A 6,840-nucleotide genomic window follows, 5' to 3' on the forward strand; every position below is an offset into this window, starting at 1 on the left:
AATTGTAATTACATACCATTGTTGAACAGTGGTAGAAAAATTGACCTTTGGTGGTTGTGGTGCTGGTGCCACAACACTATAAGTCCTCACCGTTACTCTGGGTGGGCACAGGAAGGGGCCCTCCTGTGAAATATTATATCAAGAATTGTAATTACATGTCCCTGTTAAACAGGGGCAGAAAAATTGGGCCTTAGGCACTGGTGCCATCACACTGCAACCTCTGCCATATACTCTAGTTTTATTGCAGGAATTAGCCCTGCTGCAAAGCATTGCATCAAAAATTGTACTTAAACGCCCCTGTTAAACAGGGGCAGAAAAATTGGGCCTTAGGCACTGGTGCCATCACACTGCAACCTCTGCCATATACTCTAGTTGTATTGCAGGAATTAGCCCTGCTGCAAAGCATTGCATCAAAAATTGTAATTAAACGCCCCTGTTAAACAGGGGCAGAAAAATTGGGCCTTAGGCACTGGTGCCATCACACTGCAACCTCTGCCATATACTCTAGTTTTATTGCAGGAATTAGCCCTGCTGCAAAGCATTGCATCAAAAATTGTAATTAAACGCCCCTGTTAAACAGGGGCAGAAAAATTGGGCCTTAGGCACTGGTGCCATCACACTGCAACCTCTGCCATATACTCTAGTTTTATTGCAGGAATTAGCCCTGCTGCAAAGCATTGCATCAAAAATTGTACTTAAACGCCCCTGTTAAACAGGGGCAGAAAAATTGGGCCTTAGGCACTGGTGCCATCACACTGCAACCTCTGCCATATACTCTAGTTTTATTGCAGGAATTAGCCCTGCTGCAAAGCATTGCATCAAAAATTGTACTTAAACGCCCCTGTTAAACAGGGGCAGAAAAATTGGTCTGCTGGCATCACCCAGAACCAAAAATGTTCTTCCAACATATCAGCGGAGGAGGAAGAGGATAGACAATCAACATAACAGGACAGTCACTCAGCATCAGCATAGGCAGTCTTGAAGGGATGTGGTATTTCAAAAAAAATTATTCGGTTACATCAGCTTCAGGTGCTTGGTAGCTGTGGGTGATCCAAGACTGATTCATCTTGATGAAGGTCAGTCGATCAACTGATTCGGTGGACAGGCGCACCCTGTGATCGGTAACGAAGCCACCAGCAGCACTGAAGGTGCGTTCCGAAAGAACGCTGGATGCAGGACAGGCCAGTAGCTCAATTGCATACTGTGCAAGCTCTGGCCAGTGATCCATCCTCAAGACCCAGTAAGCCAGAGGATTTTCAGTGGGAAAGGTGTCCAAGTCTGACCTTGCCCCTAGGTATTCCTGCACCATGTAAATTAGACGCTGGCGATGGGTGCTGGAACCAATCATACCTTTGGGCTGCGGACTAAAAAATTGTCTGAAAGCATCAGTCAGACGGCCACCTTCTCCACCGCTCCTTCTGACTGATGCCTCAGCAACACGTTGTCCAGGACCAGGAGTTTGTGACCTCCCAGTCTCTGGGAACGCGTTGCACAGAGCTTTCTGCAAGGCCTCCCGGAGATGTCTCATCCTCTGCTCCCTCTGCGATGGCAAGATAAGGCCGGCAACCTTACCCTTGTACCGTGGATCAAGGAGAGTGGCCAGCCAGTAATGGTCCCTCTCCTTGATCCGAAGAATACGAGGATCCTTCCGCAGGCTTTGCAGGATCAGGGAGGCCATGCAGCGTAGGTTAGCTGAGGCATTCGGTCCGGAGTCCTCTGGGTCACTAAGGACAACATGATCCGCAGCTACCTCCTCCCAGCCACGTACAAGTCCACGTGTTTCTTGGGACTGTAAATCATCCCTATAAGACTGCTGCTGCTGATGCTGATGTGGAGTGCCAGCCTCCACCTCCATGCTGACACAATCATCCTCCTCCTCCTCTTCCTCCTCCTCACCCTCTTCCTGTGTGATGGGTGGAACAGCAGGAACACTGTCTGGATAAAGGGGGCCTTGAGAGGCAAGGAAGTCCTCCTCTTCCTGCCTCTGTTCTGCCTCAAGTGCCCTGTCCATTATTCCACGCAGCGTATGCTCCAAGAGGTGGACAAGAGGTACAGTGTCACTGATGCATGCACTGTCACTGCTCACCATCCTTGTGGCCTCCTTAAACGGTGACAGGACAGTGCATGCATCCCTGATCATGCCCCACTGGCGTGGTGAGAAAAAACCAAGCTCCCCTGACCCTGTCCTGGTGCCGTAGTCGCACAGGTACTCATTGATGGCCCTCTGCTGCGTGTGCAGCCGCTGCAGCATGGCCAATGTTGAGTTCCATCTGGTGGGCATGTCACATATAAGGCGGTTCTTGGGCAGGTTCAACTCCTTTTGGAGCTCAGCCAGCCGAGCACAGGCATTAAATGATCGGTGGAAATGCACACAGACTCTCCTGGCCTGCTTCAGGACATCCTGTAAGCCGGGGTACCTGCCCAAGAACCGCTGCACCACCAGGTTAAGGACGTGAGCTACACAGGGCACATGGGTCAGTTGTCCCTGTCGGAGGGCGGAGAGGAGGTTGGTGCCATTGTCGCAAACCACCATTCCTGGCTTAAGCTGGCGTGGCGTCAACCACCTCTCGGCCTGCCCCTGCAGAGCTGACAAAACATCCGCCCCAGTGTGGCTCCTGTCCCCCAAACAAACCAGCGCAAGCACGGCATGGCATCGTTTTGCCTGCGTACTTGCGTAGCCCCTGGAACGCCTACGGAGCACCGCTGGTTCTGAGGACAGAGCACTGGAAGAGGCCATGGAGGAAGAAGAAGAGGAGGGGGTGGAGGAGAGAGGTGTGCCACAACCAATAGTAGCATTTTGGAGGCGTGGTGGCGGAACAACCTCCAACACTACTGCACCTTGTCCTGCATCCTTCCCAGCAGCCAGAAGAGTGACCCAATGGGCCGTGAAAGACAGGTAACGTCCCTGTCCATGCCTGCTGGACCATGAGTCAGCGGTAATATGCACCTTACCGCTGACCGCCCTGTCCAGCGAGGCAAGGACATTGCCTTCCACATGCCGGTAGAGAGCCGGAATCGCCTTCCGTGAGAAAAAGTGGCGTTTGGGGACCTGCCACTGAGGAACCGCACATTGTACAAACTCACGGAAGGGGGCCGAGTCTACCAACTGAAAAGGCAGCAGTTGAAGTGCTAGCAATTTAGCCAAGCTAGCATTCAACCGCTGGGCATGTGGATGGCTGGGAGTAAACTTCTTCCGCCGGTCCAGCAGCTGGGGCAGGGACATTTGCCTGCTATAATCGGATGTGGATGTACCACTAGCAGAGTTCCCGGAAGCAGTTGGCTGTGACACACCTAATTCTACACCTTCATTCCTCTCAGAGCAGGTTTCAGAGAGGACTGAAGGTCTAGTGGGGTTGGAGATGCCAGCTGATGAGGAGCAAGGAGAGGTCCGCTTTGTTCTTTGGTGTGGGTCTTTGAGGTACGCTTGCCAACGAGCTGCATGGCAGGTCAACATATGTCTGGTCAAGCATGTGGTGCCCAAGCGGCTGATGTTTTGGCCACGTGAGATACGCTTGAGACATATGTTGCAAATAGCAGCGGTGCGATCTGATGCACTCGTCTCAAAAAAGGCCCACACCAAAGAACTTTTAGAATAACGCGCAGAGGAAGCGCTCTGCGCAGGCGGAGCTCTGCGGTGTGATTCAGTCAGTGTGCTGCCCCTAAGCTGGCCCCCGGAGGGCATCCTGCCTCGTTGGACATGTGCCTCCTCCTCCTCCTCCTCCTCCTCCTCCCTCCTTCCAGGCACCCACGTGGAGTCAGTGCCCTCATCATCCCCTCCCTCTTCATCGCTGTAGCAAACCTGGCAGTATGCTGCAGCTTGTGGAACATGACTGCCAGATTGCTGTGCTTCTTGAGCATCCTCTCTCTCTGCGCTCACGCTACTGCCTTCCTCTAGCTGAGTGTCATCATCAGAGCCCACCAAACACTGGGCATCCTCCTGGAGCATGTACCCAACACTGTGCTCAAAGAGTTCAGGAGACTCCTCAGGAGGACGTGGTGGGTCTAGGGAAGGAGTCACTGATGATGACATTGAGAGGAGGGAAGACGATGCGTTGGCAGCTGCTTTGCTACTACCCTGAGACTGGGTGAGAGAGGATGAGGAGGATGAAGAGGGCTTGGTCATCCACTCTACCAAGTCGTTGGCATGTTGCGGTTCAACATGTCCAGCTGCAGAAAAGGAGGACAAGCATGTCCCATGGCCACGTGCTGATGACAATGCACCGCGTCCACGACCAGCACTGTTGTCTCTAGACACAGAGCCCGCTTGCCCTCTTTTATCGGCTCGCGCCTGTCTGCCTCTCCTTGCTGGCCTTCCAGACATGGTAATGGCCTGAAGGAAGTTGGGTAAAACAGTAGTTGGGTAGTTTATATTGTGCTGTAGGCACACAACACCCACTAACTCCTGCAGATGCCTTTTTTATAGAACAGCAGAGTTAAAGGGGTATATACAGATGTATACTGTGCTGTGCTGGAAGCACACACAACTTCCAATAACTCCTACAGATGACAATTGGGCCCAAATAGAGAACAGCTATGTAGGTGGATTATAGCGGTATGTACTGGGTACAGAGCACGCAGACAGCACGCACTATCTCCTGAGTGACACTACTGACTGCAAGCTCTATTGTTAAAGATGGACCACTAGCTATATAGGTGAGGTGAATATCACGGTGTATACTGCGGTCAGGGCACGCAGACAATAACCAGAAAACAGCAGAGTTAAAGGGGTATATACAGATGTATACTGTGCTGTGCTGTGCTGGAAGCACACACAACTTCCAATAACTCCTGCAGATGGCAATTGGGCTCAAATAGAGAACAGCTATGTAGGTGGATTATAGCGGTATGTACTGGGTACAGAGCACGCAGACTGCACGCACTAACACTACTGACTGCAAGCTCTAATATTAAAGCTAGATCACTAGCTATATAGGTGAGGTGAATATAGTGGTGTATACTGCGGTCAGGGCACAGACAGTAACCACTACACAAGAGCAAGATAGTAAATCAGCCAAAAACGATTGGTGTGTAACTGTGTTGAAGGTACACAGAACACCCACTGCTTCAGATGCTAACTAACACACTACACGAGGCCGCCTCAAAGGCGGCCTTATATAGTGTGGGGCGTGCACTACACAGCCTGAGCTATGATTGGCCACAGGCAGGATGCCTGTGGCCAACCATGGCTCTCCTCGCTGCTGGCGCTGCGATTGGCCAAGCATGCGGGGTCACAGTGCATGCTTGGCCAATCGTGAGCCAGCAATGCATTGCGCCATCGCAGTGCATTGTGGGCCACACGAATTTTGCCGCGAACGGCCCAAACGTTCGGAATTCGGCGAACGCACGAACGATCAATGTTCGAGTGGAACTTACGTTCGACTCGAACACGAAGCTCATCCCTAGTGGCCAGTGATACTTGTATTATTTGCAGTAAGGCCTCATGCACACCATGCGTGCGCACAGGCTTTACATGCTGTGTTTTTATCATCTTTATGTGAGTGGTTTGTGTTTGAACACAAAAATTAATCCTTATGCTTAAACGGTGAGCACTTCGATCTTTTCTTTCTACCCATGACCTGGCGTCCTTGCTGAGATCTAAGGAGACATGAGAGAAGTTTATGGTCCGTACAGGGGTGGACTGACCATTCGGCCACTCGGGCACTGGCCGAGGGCCCCGGGCCACTAGGGGTCCCCATCAGGGTTGCCAGCCTCAGTAAAACCAGGGACAGTATGTAAAAATCTGTGTTTTTTTTTTTTTTACATCTGTCTCTGAAATGTCCCTTACCGACATCCTCTTGGTCTAAAAATCCTGAGATTATAGCTGCCCCACCTCTCCAGTAACTTCTCAGCCAATAAAAAACATGTCTGTGTATACTGTGTGATTGTATACTGTGTGTGTGTATACTGTGTGGCCCCATAATCTCTGATTGCCTGGGGGCCCGATAAACTCTTATTGCCCGGGGGCCCCATGAGTTGTCATTCCACCCCTGGGTCCGTGTTAACCCTTTTGATACCTGCTTGCATGACCACCTGTTTGCACAGGGGTCCATGCTATAATACCCGCTTGCACAGGGGTCTATGCCATAAGGTGAGAGTGATTAGTTAGACCGGAGGTGGAGGGATTGTCACGCTACTGTGGAAAAAAAAATACTTACGTCAGTGCTACAGTTTGAATTTAAAACTTACTTGTGTGAACTGTTAAGTGAAGTCATGGATTGTGGAAACTAACTAGTGTCAGGTGATTGTATATAGTGTATACCAGTGATGGCGAACCTTGGCACCCCAGATGTTTGGGAACTACATTTCCCATGATTCTCAACTACACTGCAGAGTGCATGAGCATCATGGGAAATGTAGTTCCAAAACATCTGGGGTGCCAAGGTTTGCCATCACTGGTGTATACCACATTTACCACTGACTAGGGATGAGCCGAACACCCCCCAGTTCGGTTCGCACCAGAACTTTCGAACGGACCCCAAATTCGAACGAACTTTAGAACCCCATTGAAGTCTATGGGACTCGAACGTTCGAAATGAAAAGTGCTAATTTTAACGGCTAATATGCAAGATACTGTCCTAAAAAGGGTTTGGGGACCTGGCTCCTGCCCCAGGGGACATGGGTCAATGCCTAAAATGTTTTTAAAAATGGCCGTTTTGGCGGGAGCACTGATTTTAATGACGATTAAAGTGAAAAAAAAAGTGAAATATTCCTTTAAATATGGTGCTTGGGGGGTGTCTGTAGTATGCCTGTGAAGTGCCACGTGTTTCCCGTGTTTAGAACAGTCCCTGCACAAAATGACATTAAACGTAAATAACACCATTTAAAACTGCTTGCGGTTTT

Source organism: Lithobates pipiens, unplaced genomic scaffold (assembly GCF_037356315.1).
Source record: "Lithobates pipiens isolate NorthernLeopardFrog02 unplaced genomic scaffold, aLitPip1_a1.2 Scaffold_1, whole genome shotgun sequence".
NCBI classification, from domain to species: Eukaryota; Metazoa; Chordata; class Amphibia; order Anura; family Ranidae; genus Lithobates; species Lithobates pipiens.